The sequence below is a fragment of the Delphinus delphis genome, chromosome 17 (assembly GCF_949987515.2).
Source record: "Delphinus delphis chromosome 17, mDelDel1.2, whole genome shotgun sequence".
NCBI classification, from domain to species: Eukaryota; Metazoa; Chordata; class Mammalia; order Artiodactyla; family Delphinidae; genus Delphinus; species Delphinus delphis.
Genome location: NC_082699.1, coordinates 75,880,689 through 75,897,226, shown reverse-complemented (window position 1 = coordinate 75,897,226; position 16,538 = coordinate 75,880,689). Strand labels below are relative to the sequence as shown.

The 16,538-nt window shown below is 47.1% G+C and overlaps 1 protein-coding gene across 1 annotated transcript in view; it reads left to right on the top strand.

Annotated features, from left to right (window-relative positions):
- FAM135B (family with sequence similarity 135 member B) overlaps window positions 1–16,538 on the top strand; it is a 160,881-nt gene that overhangs the window by 89,249 nt on the left and 55,094 nt on the right. The gene's annotated exons all lie outside the window — the stretch shown is intronic.

Here is a 16,538-nt window from a genome sequence, read left to right as displayed (position 1 = left end):
GTAGAGTGGGGTTGCTAATAGTTAATAACCTCACAGGATAATATGTGTATTCGTTGCTGTAATGGATAAAAAGTGCTTGGACCAGTAGTTGGTACTCAGTAGGTGCTCAGTAAATATGCGTACCCTGTCCTTCCCCTTGGTCCTTCTTCCTAAGAAACACCTGTTGTTACACTTCTGTGACACACAGGGCTTTAGGCATCTACAGCATTACTCTATATTTCTTTTGAGCCAATACACGATTGCTATTATTAGGGGCCTGCTCAGAAATAACCAGATTGTATTTGTCTGGGCTCACCAGAGAAGTAGAATCAATAAGAGGTGATAGATAGAGACGAGACATTTATGCATCTCCCTTCTATATTATAAGAAATTGTCTCATGCTATCTTGGAGGATGAAAGGTCCCACGATGTGACATCTGCGTCCTAGAGACGTGGGAGAGTCAATGGTGTAAACTCCTATCTGAGTCTGAGGTTTTTTGTTTGTTTGTTTTGTTTTTAAACATTTATTTATTTATTTATTTTGGCTGCATCGGGTCTCAGTTGCGGCATGCGGGATCCTCGTTGCGGCACACGGGCTCTCTAGTTGGGGCCCGTGGGCTTAGTTGCCCCGTGGCATGTGGGAGCTTACTTCCCCGACCAGAGATCGAACCTGCGTCCCCTGTTTTGGAAGGCGGATTCTGAACCACTGGACCACCAGGGAAGTCCCTGAGTCTGAGTTTTAAGGCAGGAGAAAACCTGTGTCCCAGTGCAAAGACAGGAAGAGAGAGAAACCCTCTCTCACTCAGCCTTTTTGTTCTGCTCAGACCGTTGATGGAGCGCATGTTGCCCACCCACGCTGGGGAGGGCAATCTGCTTTACTCATGCTGCTCTTTGAAACGTTCATCTCATCCAGAAACAGCCTCACAGACACACCCAGAACGATTTTTAACCAAATATCTGGGTACCCTGTGTCCTAGTCAGGTTGACACACACAGTTAACCGTCATACAACCCGTGTCGTAAGTGGGAAAATTTGCCCACTCGACCAGCCCTCAAAAGAGATGCTGCATCTCCCTGTGCAGCCAAGCCCTGTCCGCAGACGTTCCAGCACATCCGGTCCTACACTCAGCTGGCTCTCCTGTGCCATCACCTTTCCCAGCTCTGAGCCCAACCAGGAAGTCTGGCCGCAAAAGCTGCCCCGTCAAGTTTCCATCTTGTCCTGGCGGCTGTGTCACATGTTCTCAAGAGTGGAGCTTAGAAGAAAATTGCCAAGACCCTCCTGAGGGACAGGGGACCTGAACCCAGGACTGGGCTCTGTGCCCAGGAGGGCACAGACTTTAGAGCCAAAGACAACTGCTGTGCAGGTGGACTCCTGTCGATGCAGGACCCCCGGCAACCACCGAGCCGTAGGAACCAGTGTCCTGAGCATCGGCAAAAGACCTGGGGACAGTAGCAAGGGAGAGGAAAGCAGAGACCCAGCCAGCAGGGGTGGGCATTTCCTTATTACCTTGTGCGCATGGACGGCTTCAGGGCTCCAGGATGGGATGGGGAGGGGTGGAATCCAGGGACTTCCTGCTCCCTCTGTATCCCCAAGGCCAGGCGCAGACCCTTCCTCATCAGGGACTGCTGTGTGCCCCCCCAGGTCACCCCCGACCCCTGCCGCAGGTCAGTCCCTGCTCCAGACCTGCCGGAGCTTGACTGAAGGCTTTGCTGGGACCAGATCACAGCCCAGCTTCTCCGTCTGTACAGTCCTACTTCTCATGCCTCTGGCTCCAAGAACCTCCCCAGTAGAGCCACGTGAGAATCTCCAGTTCAGACTCCGTTTTCCAGGGAACATGGTTTGGAACATCAGGGGTCATAGATCAGTTCAAAGCATCTTTTGACACTTACATCCCAAGACAAGGGCCTTTGCTGGGGCCACAGGAGCATATGGGGATGATGGTGATCTGGTGTCTGCCCTGAAGGGACTCTCTGTTCCTTCCTGTCTGCACAGCCTCTCATGCCTCATTCAGTTGCCACCACCTCCGTGAAGCACTCCCTGATTTCCTAGCAAGAAATTCCCTCTCCCAAATGTTTTCACCACAGTCAACTCTAGTCTCTCTGTCTTTCCTCCACTGGACTCCGAGTGGTTGGGGACAGAGGCCATTGCCTTTAGCTCCACACCTTCAGGGCCCAGCGCCGCGCCTGGCACACGTAGTGGGTGCTCGGGAAATGTGTGTTGGACGAACGATTGATCCAAGTGCACGGTCGTGTTTATATAGAGCTCTGAGTGGCGAGAGGGCTGAGCCGCAAGGTGTTCCTTGCCTTACCTGGCAGCAGACAGACGGCAGCGGGAGAGCAGGAGAGTGAGACACCTCCATGGACATGTGGGCACCAAGCGGGACTGCCCTTGGCAGAAACCCTAGACCTGGCATGGGGTGGGGTAGGGAACATTGTAGACCAATTCAGCCTGATTCGGTGACATCTGAAGAGATACGGCAGTGATGTGGCAGAGAGAAGCTTCTGGTTTCGAATACCTGCTCTGCTCAGTGCTTTGTGCCTCCACTATTCGCCCTGTAAAAACTCAGGCTGCTCAACTCTAAAATGGGATAATACCTATATTTTAGAAGGGATTTTAGGCCTTAGTCTGTGTAAAAACAGTAGAGAAATAGACCCATAGCGGGCACACGGTACAGTAGAATTTTTTTCCCCATTCTTTTCTGAGCTGTTTTTGGGGATGTGTGTCAAAGAAGATATACCTGACTTCTACCAGAGTCAGATAAAATAGCTTATTTGGGGATGCGCAGCGGTGAACTTGCTCGCAGCTCAGTGGGGTATTTTCAGGACCTGATTCTTTCCCTGTGCCTTTTCCATTTGGGTCCCATCCAGTTATGCAGGCTCAGAGCCTCGTGCCCATCCTGTGCCTTCCCACCTGGCAAGGGCTGCCAAGCAAAGAATAAAATCCACTCCCCCGCCTCCCTGGGGGGCTGTGCCTCCCAGATCCCCAAGAAGCCCAGCGCAGCAGCAAATAACATCGAAGTCCGCGCAGATTGCGGCGTCCGCTGGAGCAATCAGAGAACAGGTGTTCCCTTCAAAATAAGCCCTTCTGTGCAGAGACATGTGCAGAAACTAGAGATTCACAGCAAAATGAGCTCATTGTCATGGAAAATCATGGGGAGGTGAGGCTTGCTGTGACGTGTCACGCCCCTTTTCCCATAAGCCCAGGTCCCTCTGGTCCTGCAGCCCTGCTCTTTCCTGCAGCATCTTAGGCAGGGAGAGCTTCACAGTCAGGGTTGGAGCCAGAGCTTACAGTCCCCTTCCCCCCGAAAGCCAGCAGCTCTGCCCCGGGGGAATTATTTTCCCTCTCCGACTCATGGCTTATCTGTCAAAGAGGATACTAATGCCTGCCTTGCAGGGTTGCTGAGAAGATTAAATGAAATAAGCATATAAAAGCCTGGAGCGGAGAGCTTGGCACAATAAAATCCTCTGCTGGTCTTATTTTTCTTTGAATTTATCCACGTAATGAAATCAAACATTGCTACAAGAACCTCAGCGTTATCTTGTGGATAGGACATGGAACGAAGGATCTTAGATGTTTCCTGTTCTTGGCTGTACCCTGCTGTGTGACCCTGAGCCAGATACTTGCCCTCTCTGGGCCCCAGTTTCTCAATGTCTAGAAAGAGGATTGGATGAGATCGTGCTGGAGGCCTCCTTCAGTCTTTGCTATGCTGTTTTTACTGTGATATCCCTGACCCTGCCTGGTACAACTGGGGACACGACGTATGCTTGATGTATTCATTCAGATTCTACAGAGAAACAGAATCAGTAGGATAATATGCCTGTGCATATATTAATATATATAAAGAGAGAGAGACAGAGACAGAGAGACAGACAGGTTTATTGTAAGGAATTGTTTCATGCAAATGTGGAGGCCAGCAAGTCCAAACCTGCAGGTCAGGACAACTGGCTGGAGACCCAGGGAAGAGTTACAGTTTAAGTCCAAAGGCCTTCTGCTGACCAAATGGCCAACTTCCTTCTTCTTTAGGGTGGGGAGGGCAGGTCTTGCGTTCATCAGTTGTTTTCTTTTAACGTCTTCAACTGATTGGACGAGGCCCACCCATATTGTGGAGGGTAATCTGCTTTACTCAGAGTCTGATGATTTAAAGGTTAATCTCCTCTGAAACATACCTTCACAGAGACATCTAGAATAACGCTGGACCGCCTATCTGGGTGCCATAGATGGGCCCAACTGACATGAGAAATTAACCATCACATTTAATCAATGCTCAGAGTCTGACAGACTCTTCTTGAAGAACAGGAATCCAGTGACTCAAAATTAGGAGAATCCCTTTCTCGGTCCAGGGAAGCTGCACACCCACGTCCTTCTCACTGAATGAAATAAGTGGGGTTGTTCCAATTCCCCGGGGGAGGAATGGCCACGTGGTGGAGAGATGCAGCCTTTAGAACTCTCCTCATCCTCAGAGCTCTGCTTCTTCAGGCAGGAGCATCAGTGTGTCTGTCTGTTTATCTGTCTGCCAGTCCTTTACTTAGCTCCTACTCTGTGCTGCAGGGGCTGAAACAAATAAAACTCAGTCCTTACCCTCAATGGGTCATGAGATCCAGTGTGTGCGGCAAAGGAGAAATGAAAAGTTTTGAATTCCACGATCGTGTGAAAAGTTTGATGCTGATCGTTTGAAATCACATTTTTGAACACCTGCTCTGCACCGAGGGACTCTGTTAAGCCACTGCTGCGCGTGGACTGTGTCAGTGTCCACAAAAGAGTTTCCTATTTTCATTGACAGCTGAAGAAACTGAGACAGAGAGAGGTTAAGCCACATCTGTAAAGTCACACAGCTGGGCAGGGACCAAGCTGGCGTTTTAACTCAGTCAGCCCGATGCCAGCCCACCACCCGTCATCAGCCACTAGGTTGATGGTCAACCAAAGAATGGGGCTTTGGTTCGTCCGCTCTGCGAGGGCAGGTGCTTTTCTGCTTCGTTCCCCTGCGTGTGCCTGGCTCAGTGCACGTGCTCAGGAAGCCTTTGTTCAGTGAACGAATGTCTGAGATCGTGGACTCTGAGAACATCAGAATATGCGAGGGAACGAAAGCCCTTGTATGCAGATGGTTAGGCATTTAACTCTCCAACAGATGTGTTTCCCGCCGGTGCTCTGAGCCTCCCGAGTCCTGTGCTCACCTGTGGAGATCACAGAAACCGTGCTGCCAGAGCAGGTGACTGTGCCTGAGATGAACACCTTGGCCACCAAAGCGAAATCCCTCCATCCTCTGCTTCCCTTAGAAGGTGGTTCCCCAGACAGAGGAACATGTGTCATTGAGAGGAAATGCCAGCTTCCTTTTAAGTCAGATTGCCGAGAACTGAAGAACGGCATCTTCCTTGAAGGGAATAATGCTCACACAGCGCATGCGCACACAGGACCTGGCTTTGCAAGTCCTTCTGTGCTGAGCCTTGTGGCGTGACGGCCCTGCCCTCACTGATGGGAGGCACGGGTCTGGTGAGCATGGAGGTGGGAGGGAAAGTGAGGCGTGGACCTGACTTCCAAGCAGAAATCTCCCCTCTCCCAGGCATGCGCTTCCTCGTTTTCCTTCTGCTCCATTTTTATTGGGTTCTTTGCCCTTTGCTTTAAATATATGCTTGCTTGTTATTGTCGACATCTTCCTTTCTTGAGGATCTGGAGTCATGAGGATAAGACACAGACATTCATTATTACTGTTAACGCATCATTAGGTTGACTCTGGGTGGTGACATCTCCGTAGGTAGAGACACTGCCATTGGTTTGGTGGCTAATCAGATAATTATCAAGCGCCTACCATGTCTCAGGCTCTGTACGAGGAATTTGTGACGTAGCACTAAGGAAACTGGCTGCCTGACCCGCCTGGTGGGATGTTGTCATTTCTGTTGCTCTTGGTGCCCATCTGAGTTGTTGGCACGTCGTAGGTGCTCAGTTAATGTTGGAGGGACAGATGAGGTGAGTTGAGATCTCATTAGATTCTTGATCTTATATAAGATGTGACCACAGATGACTTAGCCATCAGACACAGTAGGCTCAGTGCTGAGGGCCCAGAGTACTTTCAGGGGCCGACAGAAATGTTTTAATTTCATTTAAAATCAGAACCAGAAGATGGAGATAATCCAATATGGATTATATTAATCTTCGTATCAGTGCAATCATACAAGCGTAATTTTAAATCTATTTTTTAGTGGATGAAAGTGCCTGGGGCCCACAAAAGTCATCATTTGGCCCCGAGAACAACGATTGTTCCTTGGTTTTGGTTTCCTGATTATGGGCATAAGAAAGCAGAGTCTGGTGAACTCAGGTAACTTCCCCAAGTGGACAAGTGCAAACCTGCAGTTCAGCTCTCTGGCCCTGTGCTTTGTCAAAACTCATTTCACCGGTGTGATACCTACGCGTGGAGTGTGCTACGCAGATATTTGTGTGTGAATGAAATCGAAGAGATTTCAGAGGGTGCAGAGAACAGCTGTTTGAAGTGTGTGAACGCTGTGCTCCAAGGTTAATAAGTACCCGAGGAAGGACCAGAAGTTACCAGGAAAACAGTAGTTACTTAAAGGAAAGCATGGGTTATAGTTCTCACAAAAACTACATTTAATGCCTTCTGTTACTTTGGGAAGTACGATGGCAAACACTGTTGTGTTCTGCCACTCCATTAAAATTAAATGGTTCTAAATTTCTCATTTAACTGATTTTCTCCTTTACTAAGATCCTGTGGAATAGATAGCGGGTTGCTAAGTGGTGCACAGGCTATGACGGGCTTTCTCTGTGTGGTGTGTGGCACCCATCTGCATATGGATCCAAGACGATTGCACAGGTCGTTTCTAAAAGAGGCTATAACTCAGTGGAAATGGGCTTTTCGTGCAAAAGCCTATAGTATTGCTTATTTATGCACCACCCTTTTCATTAGTGAAAAATTGCCTTTATTCCACATTGCCTGCTTTCAGGTGTCTTGTCCCGCTCCAAAGTGTCTAGGCAGGATGGGGGATGTCAGGTAGCAAAGATGAGGTAGGTGCCTCCCTTCCCAGACTGCCCTGCGTTTCCCCACTGCATCTTCAGGTTCCAGTGCGGCAGACGCTCAGTGAACACGTACCAAGTGAATACAAGATGCAGACACAGCAGGGTGTACAGGCAAGATCACCAGATTTGGAGGAAGAAGACCTGGTAGGGCTAAGGCCAGGTTCTTCCATGGATGAGCTATGAGAGCTTGGACAAGTCATTTCACCACTCTGAGCCTGTTTCTTCTTGTTGTCTTAATGGAGAGGAAGAAACCCACTCACTTTGTGAATTTTGCCTGGGATCCAAGATGAGAAAGGTGGTTCCCCCTTTGAGCATCCCTGTCTCCTGGCCGTCTCCTCTCTCCCAGGGATGGTGTGATGGTGACGCCGCAAATCACAGTTACCTTCTGGCATAATTATATCAGCTAAATATATTGAACACTTCTTTGTGTTAGGCTCTGCTCTGGGTGTTTTCATTATGCTCCCTTTCAGCTCCCTGCATAGATTCACACGATACAGTTGAGGAAACTGAAGCTCTAATAACTTCAGCAAATTGCTCAGCGTCAGATAGCCGGTCCCTGGCAGGGCTGGGGCGTGAGCCCAGGGATGCTGAGTCTGACCCCTGCTTTCTGTCCACTTGGAATCATTTCTCACCTGCTCGTCTCCTTCAATCCTCCTGTAAGCGTTGGGGCTGTGTCTGCCGCACTCCGCACCATATCTAATCCAGGTAGCTCTTGAATCAATAATTATATTAAAGTGTGCTCCTTTCTGCAGATAATAATAATTGTTTTTGAGGAGCCTGAGTGTAAACCTTTCCTCCTGCGCTTTTTCAGACAATGCTTACAGCTAACGCTCAAGCGGGAGGATGCGTGAAGTCATCGTGAACGAATTAGCCCCATCCCTAGTTTCCTGGAATTTACAATGTTGCCAGAAAAAAAATATTGAAAAAGTAATTTCATGGAAGATACACATTAAGAAAGAATCATCTACAGTGCTGTAGCACTGCTGGAACCTGTAACGGGGTGGTCTCAAGACTGTCAGGGTGATTGAGGGCAGGCTTCTCTGCAGGAGGAAATTTAAGTCGATTTTTCAGCTAGTAGGTAACAGCGTGCAGGACTGGGTTTAGATCCATCTCTTGCCATGGACTAGTGGCTTCCCAAGCCCTCCATCTTCCAAGGCTAGACATCAGTACCTGTAGGACCTTTGAAGTCATTTGGCCCATCTTTCTTGTTTTAGAGAGAATGTCCTTAGCTTGAAGCTTTGATTTATTACTTTATTTAACATGTTTCTATAGAGCACCTATTTTCATTGACCTCGTGATGAATTAGACAAGCACAGCCTAGAGAGAGAGGAGGACATCACACTGCAGGGGGTTGGTCTTTGGATAGGGGTCTGCTAGTGAAGCATAAAGGAAGGTCGCAGGGCAGTCTGGGAAGGGATGCACCTACCTCATCTTTGCTACCTGGCATCCCCCATCCTGCCTAGACTCTTTGGAGAGGGACAAGATATCTGAAAGTAGGCAATGTGGGATAAAGGCAGTTTTTCACTAATGAAGTCGGATGTAGTCAGGAAACACTTCTCAGAGTGAAGGATCTCTAATCTGAGTCTAATAAATGGATTGTCAGTGGTTGAGGGGAGAGGAGGGGTGAGGAAGGGTTACAGCAGGGCCAAGGGCAGGGAGTGAAGGGGCGTGGCACATCTGGGGACTTAAGGGAGGTCATTGTGAACAGACATGGGGCCAGGAAGGTCACCAGTGATCTGATCATTAGGAACCCTGTGAATAGGTTAGCCACAAAAATATTACAAGCAGGGGATTGACACAAAAGGATGGGTTATCTTTCTTGCTGCTGTACAGAGGACTGATTGAAGGAGAGGGCTGAGGCCAGAGAGGCAAGGTTGGAGGCTGTTGCAGTGGTCCAGGAAGGCGTAGAATAGTTGCCTGGGCAACGCAGAGGTGAGTTGAGCAGAGTGGAAAGATAAACGGATGTCAGAGCTGCAACTGAAGTAGGATGGAGAGATTGCAAATTAAGTAGATGTACTAGTTGTCTGTCAAGGGTCCTAACGGACGACCCTAATTTAGGCTTTTACATTGAATAAATGAATGTTTAACACACAGAAGGGAATATATGTGATCCTCTCTGCCCAGAATATCCTTCTCTGACCCTCTCCCGTCAGTCTTCCCACCCAAAGAACTCCTATTTAGCCTTCAAAACCCAATTCAGTCATTGCCTTTTTTGTGAAGCCTTCTTTGACCACCCCAGACTAAGCCACTAATCTGTCTGTCCTACATTTGCACTTTGGGCATACTTCTCTTATTTTGCTTAAATGTAATGATTGTCTAATGAATCTCTTTGTTCCACTTGAAAGCATTCTGTGAGGGCATAGTCGTTCATCTCAACACTCACAGTTAAATCACTCCAAGCACATTTTACCCCCCTTTCCCAGGGTAAACCCAGGTCATGCCCTTGAGGATGCAGACAAATGATAGACTTGATCAGTAACCGGAGTTTTAAGCAAAAAGGAATTAAGGAACCCAGGAGTGAGCTGACAGTGTCCAGAGGGCTTTGCCATGTGCCTGCCTTTGCCCTCTTTGTGGGTGTCGTGACAGGTCATGCGGAGTCTACCTCAAGGAAATTAGGGGCTGAAAGAGATCGAGGCTTTGTACATTGCCTGGTCAGGAAAGAGGGAGTTGGGACCTTGGGCAGGTTCCCATTACATGATGTCTAACACACCACCAGCCTGCCAGGCTACTAGTTGAGAGAATCTTCTCTGTCACTCACTTGCCCAAGAACCAGCAGTGGGGTAATATTGCCAAGAGAAGGAGGGTGGCAGGGGAGGAAGGGCATAAGCTTTAGTTCCAGACACCTGCTCTGAGGCGGGATGTGCAAACTTTGTGTTTGGTACTTTATTTTATAAGCATTCATTGCATATCCAACATGCACTTCATGCTTAAGTCTGGGAATTAAGATAGAAGCAAGTGGTATATGTTTCCTGTTGTCAGGGAAGAAAGGAGAGAAAACATATAAATTCTTAATAATATTGTCATGAATGCAAAGAAGCTGCATGGGGGGATCTGACCTGGTCTGAGGGACAGGGCAGCTTCCCTGAGCAAAGGGAATGTAGGCTGGGATGTGAAGGATGAGACATAGCCAGGAGAAGTGAGGGGGGAAATAGGGCTGCCGTGTACAGTTGTGTAAGTTGTACACTGTACATAGATGCCCGGTGGAGCAGGTGAGTTGGGGCTGAAATCCCACCCACTTTCCACTTGCCAAGCTGTGCATCGATAGGGTTGTGCCCACCCAGACAAGGGACCTTTTTCCCTCCTAATTCATCCACCTAGGAGGGAAATTTCTTTCTGGTAGCACAGAGGCATCCAATGAGCTGACAGTGGCCCTGGAGGAGGAAGAATGTTTGAGCTAAAGGCTTGCCATGGCAGGGGAGTTCCCTGGTGGGCCAGTGGTTAGGATTTGGCGCTTTCACTGCCATGGCCCAGGTTCAATCCCTAGTCAGGGAGCTGAGATCCCACAAGATGCACAGTGGGGCTAAAAAAAAAAAAAAAAAAAAAAAAAAAAGTGTTGCTGTGGCAAAGGCCCAGAGGTGAGAAAAAGTGGCATGATAAAGGATGGTCTGGCCAGTGCGGCTGGGACCCAGTGACCAAGAGGGCAAGGGGTACGAGTGAGGCTGCTCGGGTAGTTGGGATCCTGTTATCCTGTTCGAAGGATAACAGGGCTGACCGCACAGGGTGACTGCTGGTCGAGCGTGGAATGAATCTGAAACACCCAGACAGTGTCTGGCAGGGAGGCTGGGCTCCTTGAACCAAAGCCGGTGTTGCTGTAATCACAGCAGCCTGACAGCCCACCTCTAGCACCCACGTCTCCATGCAGCTCTGCTGGTCTCCAGTCTCCATCCCACATTCAGTCTTTCTAGAAAGGTGATTGGTTATTTCAGAAAAATGGCTTCATAAGGAAAGTCAACTGTGGGTGACTAGATGTAGGAGAATGAGGCTTCCTGAGAAGACAGTGGTTCTTCACCGGAGCTGGGTGTTTGGGGGTGATTTGAGGCTAGAGTGTAGGATCGACTGTGGCATTGATCTGCACTGTGGGAGGGTCCACCACGTGTCCTAAGCATACATGGAGGGAAAGGAGGGAATCCGGGAGGTGGTGTCCCAGATGCTTTGACCACTGCAAATACTGATGACCAAGTTAGAGAGGGGGGGCACAGTTACAGCCAGAAAGACAGTTGGCCGGGGGTTGACTCTAACTCTGCCAAGATACGTTTAGTGTTGTGTTAATGTGGAAACAAGGACTGAACCTAAAGCATTTCACTGTGAATGGATTTGTTGGACGCAAATCTCTCAGCCCGTTCTTGATAGATGGCGAGGGCCTGTAATTGACTTTGCCCAGAATAGTGGTTATTCATTTGGTTCTTTCTTGACGTCTAGCTGGGCGCATATCCCCCAGTGGAAGTCTTGACGTCAAAGAGAAGGCCATTTCTCTTCACTGTGTCTTAGTGTAAGGGTCACTGCTATAGGAGCCAGAATCTGGAGATTCTAGAAGGGATTTGCCCCAATGACAGTGCCGTGTGACCCCAGCAGAGACCACCCCCTGCAGATGCGCTAAATTAGGACACGTGGAACCTTGGTGTTCGGGTGGGTGTGGACGAGACTGTGGAGATGGTCCCAAACCCCCTTCATTCTTTTTTTTTTTTTTTTTTTTCTTTGCGGTACATGGGCCTCTCACTGCTGTGGCCTCTCCCGTTGCGGAGCACAGGCTCTGGACGCGCAGGCTTAGCGGCCATGGCTCACGGGCCCAGCTGCTCCGCAGCACGTGGGATCTTCCCGGACCGGGGCACGAACCCGCATCCGCTGCATCGGCAGGCGGACTCTCGACCACTGCACCACCAGGGAAGCACCCCCCCCTTCATTCTTTTAGGTGTCCCTAAGGACTGTTTTCCTTGCAATTAGGTTTAGGCTTTGGGACTAGGTTCTGGCCATTTAAATGGGAGGAGAAGCGATATAGGCCTCTTTCCCCACTCTTAAAACATCTTGCTTGATTCTCTGGCCTTTCTTTCCTTTCAGTGGTGACCCCAGGGGTCATGTGTTTAAGATGTCAGTGGCACAAAACAGAAGACACTGTTTGGAGGAGAGCCACACTGGAGAGCCACTGACCTGTATCAGACTTTGGGAAAATAGAAAAGACAGAGACTTGGGGCAAAAATTAGATTAATGCCCCAAATCTCCTATATACTGACCCAGAAAGCTTTAAGTCAGCTTCCATTCAGTTTCTAGAGAAACCTGAAGACAAAATCAAAGAAATGAAGCAGATTTAAGAGCTCATAGAAGAGACTAGAAACAAATGCATTGACAACCTAGGTTTTTGTTTTTTTTTTAACGTTTTTATTGGAGTATAATTACTTTACAGTGCTGTGTTAGTTTCTGCTTTATAACAAAGTGAATCAGTTGTACATATACATATATCCCCAAATCTCTTCCCTCTTGCGTCTCCCTCCCTCCCACCCTCCGTATCCCACCCTTCTAGCTGGTCACAAAACACCGAGCTGATCTCCCTGTGCTATGCAGCTGCTTCCCACTAGCTGTCTGTTTTACATTTGGTAGTGTGTATATGTCCATGCCACTATCTCACTTTGTCACAGCTTACTGTCCCCCTCTCCGTGTCCTCAAGTCCATTCTCTAGTAGGTCTGTGTCTTTATTCCCATCTTGTCTCTAGGTTCTACATGACCTTTAATTTTTTTTTTTAGATTCCATATATATGTGTTAGCATACGGCATTTGTTTTTCTCTTTCTGACTTACTTCACTCTGTATGACACACTCTAGGTCCATCCACCTCGCTACAAATAACTCAATTTCATTTCGTTTTATGGCTCAGTAATATTCCACTGTATATATGTGCCACATCTTCTTTATCCATTCATCTGTTGGTGGACACTTAGGTTGCTTCCATGTCCTGGCTATTGTAAATAGAGCTGCAATGAACATTTTGGTACATGACTCTTTTTGAATTATGGTTTTCTCAGGGTATATGCCCAGTAGTGGGATTGCTGGGTCGTATGGTAATTTTATTTTTAGCTTTTTAAGGAACCTCCATACTGTTCTCCATAGTGGCTGAATCAATTTATATTCCCACCGACAGTGTATGAGAGTTCCCTTTTCTCCACACCCTCTCCAGCATTTATTGTTTGTAGATTTTTTAATGATGGCCATTCTGACCAGTGTGAGATGATATCGCATTGTAGTTTTGATTTGCATTTCCTAATGATTAATGATGTTGAGCATTCTTTCATGTGTTTGGTGGCGATCTGTATATCTTCTTTGGAGAAATGTCTATTTAGGTCTTCTGCCCATTTTTGGATTGGGTTGTTTGTTTTTTTAATATTGAGCTACATGAGCCGCTTGTAAATTTTGGAGATTAATCCTTTGTCAGTTGCTGCATTTTCAAATATTTTCTCCCTTTCTGAGGGTTGTCTTTTCGTCTTGTTTATGGTTTCCTTTGCTATGCAAAAGCTTTTAAGTTTCGTTAGGTCCCATTTATTTATTTTTGTTTTTATTTCCATTTCTCTAGGAGGTGGGTCAAAAAGGATCTTGCTGTGATTTATGTCATAGAGTGTTCTGCCTATGTTTTCTTCTAAGAGTCTGATAGAGTCTGGCCTTACATTTAGGTCTTTAATCCATTTTGAGTTTATTTTGGTGTGTGGTGTTAGGGAGTGTTCTAATTCCATTCTTTTACATGTAGCTGTCCAGTTTTCCCAGCACCACTTATTGAAGAGGCTGTCTTTTCTCCATTGTATATTCTTGCTTCCTTTATCAAAGATAAGGTGACCATATGTGTGTGGGTTTATCTCTGGGCTTTCTATCCTGTTCCATTGATCTATATTTCTGTTTTTGTGCCAGTACCATACTGTCTTGATTACTGTAGCTTTGTAGTATAGTCTGAAGTCAGGGAGCTTGATTCCTCCAGCTCCGTTTTTCTTTCTCAAGATTGCTTTGGCTATTCGGGGTCTTTTGTGTTTCCAAACAAATTGTGAATTTTTTTGTTCTAGTTCTGTGAAAAATGCCAGTGGTAGTTTGATAGGAATTGCATTGAATCTGTAGATCACTTTGGGTAGTATAGTCATTTTCACATTGTTGATTCTTCCAATCCAAGAACATGGTATATCTCTCCATCTACTTGTATCATCTTTAATTTCTTTCATCAGTGTCTTATAATTTTCTGCATACAGGTCTTTTGTCTCCTTAGGTAGGTTTATTCCTAGGTATTTTATTCTTTTTGTTGCAGTGGTAAATGGGAGTGTTTTCTTAATTTCACTTTCAGATTTTTCATCATTAGTGTGTAGGAATGCAAGAGATTTCTGTGCATTGATTTTGTATCCTGCTACTTTACCAAATTCATTGATTAGCTCTAGTAGTTTTCTGGTAACATCTTAGGATTCTCTATGTATAGTATCATGTTATCTGCAAACAGTGACAGCTTTACTTCTTCTTTTCCGATTTGGATTCCTTTTATTTCTTTTTCTTCTCTGATTGCTGTGGCAAAAACTTCCAAAACTGTGTTGAATAATAGTGGTGAGAGTGGGCAACCTTGTCTTGTTCCTGATCTTAGTGGAAATGGTTTCAGTTTTTCACCATTGAGGATGATGTTGGCTGTGGGTTTGTCATATATGGCCTTTATTATGTTGAGGTAAGTTCCCTCTATGCCTACTTTCTGGAGTATCATAAATGGGTGTTGAATTTTGGACAGCCTAGGTTTTTAAGAAAATTATATTGTTGAAGAAACCACCATCTTAGTCTACAAGACGATCTTTATTCAGAGATAATCTTAACCCTTGGGCCTCCGATACTATAGAGCAAGAGATAGACTTTGAATGCTGTATCCCCCCAAGGGATCATTTCCTCCACTGCCCCCTCAGTGCCCCAGAAGGCATAGCCAGGGGGCACTGACTATATGGATCCAGGGGAATGGACCAAGGAGTTCCAAATAGTAGCAGAACATGTGCGTCATCAAGGCTTTCCCACACCCAACCAGAGGGCCTACCTACCCTTTGTTGGCCCAGCAGGATTTCAAGATTGCTGTAGACCTATGTCTGTCTCCTGTTCTTCTTCATTCCTAGTGGGAGTGCCCATGGCAGTTACACTCTCCTATTGTGCACCGTGAAGGACAGTTAATTTATACTTTTAGATGTTTAGTTGTTGAACCAAGAAGAGCCCAATTCAGACCTATTGTCATGACCACCTCCCGTCACTCAGGAAACCCTACAGTTGGAATATGATGTAGTGGGTCCATAAGATTCGGGTTGTTTGCTGGTATGAAGGTATTGCAGGTGTGGGAAGAAGAGTGAAACAGATGGTTGGTGATCAGGATGACAGTGGTGGTAGAGCTGGGCTGTATTCTCACCAGTCTCCTTTCCCCTTAATGCACACGTTTGAAGATCTCTTTCCAAGCCTTGCTTGCAGTTAGTTTGGGGACATATGCCTGGATTCCAGCCAGTGGAATACATGAGGCATGTACCTTAAAAATATTTTGCGTGGTGCTCTATGCTTTCCATTCATTCTGTGGAAATGTTGGAGAATGCCTGTTAAAGGTGGGAGCATAGGAGGATGGAAGGACCCTGGATCCTGAGTCCCTGCTTTTGGGACACCTGCTCACAAAAAACTGCTTACCCACAGTAACTTTTGCATAAGTGATAACTCAGCTTCGGTAGTGTTACACACTGAGAGTTCAGGGTTGTTTGTTACTGCAGCACAGTCTGACCTACCCTGACTATAACTGTGGATCTCTGGAGGAAGGAATCTATATTTATCAAAGACTGGAAGTCTGACATGCAAAACCTGTTTAGAGGCTGTGGTGTGGTCTTGAGATCTAGGATGCATGGTAGGGTTTAGTGGAAGATGGGCCAGACCATGAAAGGTCTCCAGTACTAGGACCAGGCATCCTTGGTGGTGACAATTTTGGACTCAGTTTCTCGCAGGCCCCATGCCGAGGGTACCGACAAGGAAGACATAACAGATGGAATGCTGGGAGAGAGCACTTAGGGATGTGAACCCAGTGACACTCCTTTAAATGCCTTCCTCCAATAATGGAAACACATAGCAGCTGGCTGATTGACTTTTTGGTGACACTGTTGTCCATGTGAGTGTGATGTGCGTGCGCACACACACACACACACAGGTGAGCGCATACATAGGCAGATGTGGTTTTTGCAGGAAAGATGAAGCAGTCCCCACAAAGTAGCTATGTTCTGGTTTGAACCCAATCAGCGCACTAGCAGGGCAGTGCACACTTCTTCTGTGAGGCCCCTGCTTCTCTCTTCGGTCTAAGGTGTTAGCTGGCCCAGGAAGGGCAGATGCCACAAGCAAGTGGCTGGAGAGCATCCTGGGAGCCAGAGGGGGATCAAGGTCCTCTTGACCACTTGCAGGCAGCACTTGCAAGCCTAGCTACCCTCTCCCCTCCTTCCTCCTTTTCCCAAGTCTCATTCTGGACTAAAGGTACACTTGTATTAAAAAGGAAGAAAGGGAAATTCAGATAGCCAACCTAAAAGCTGA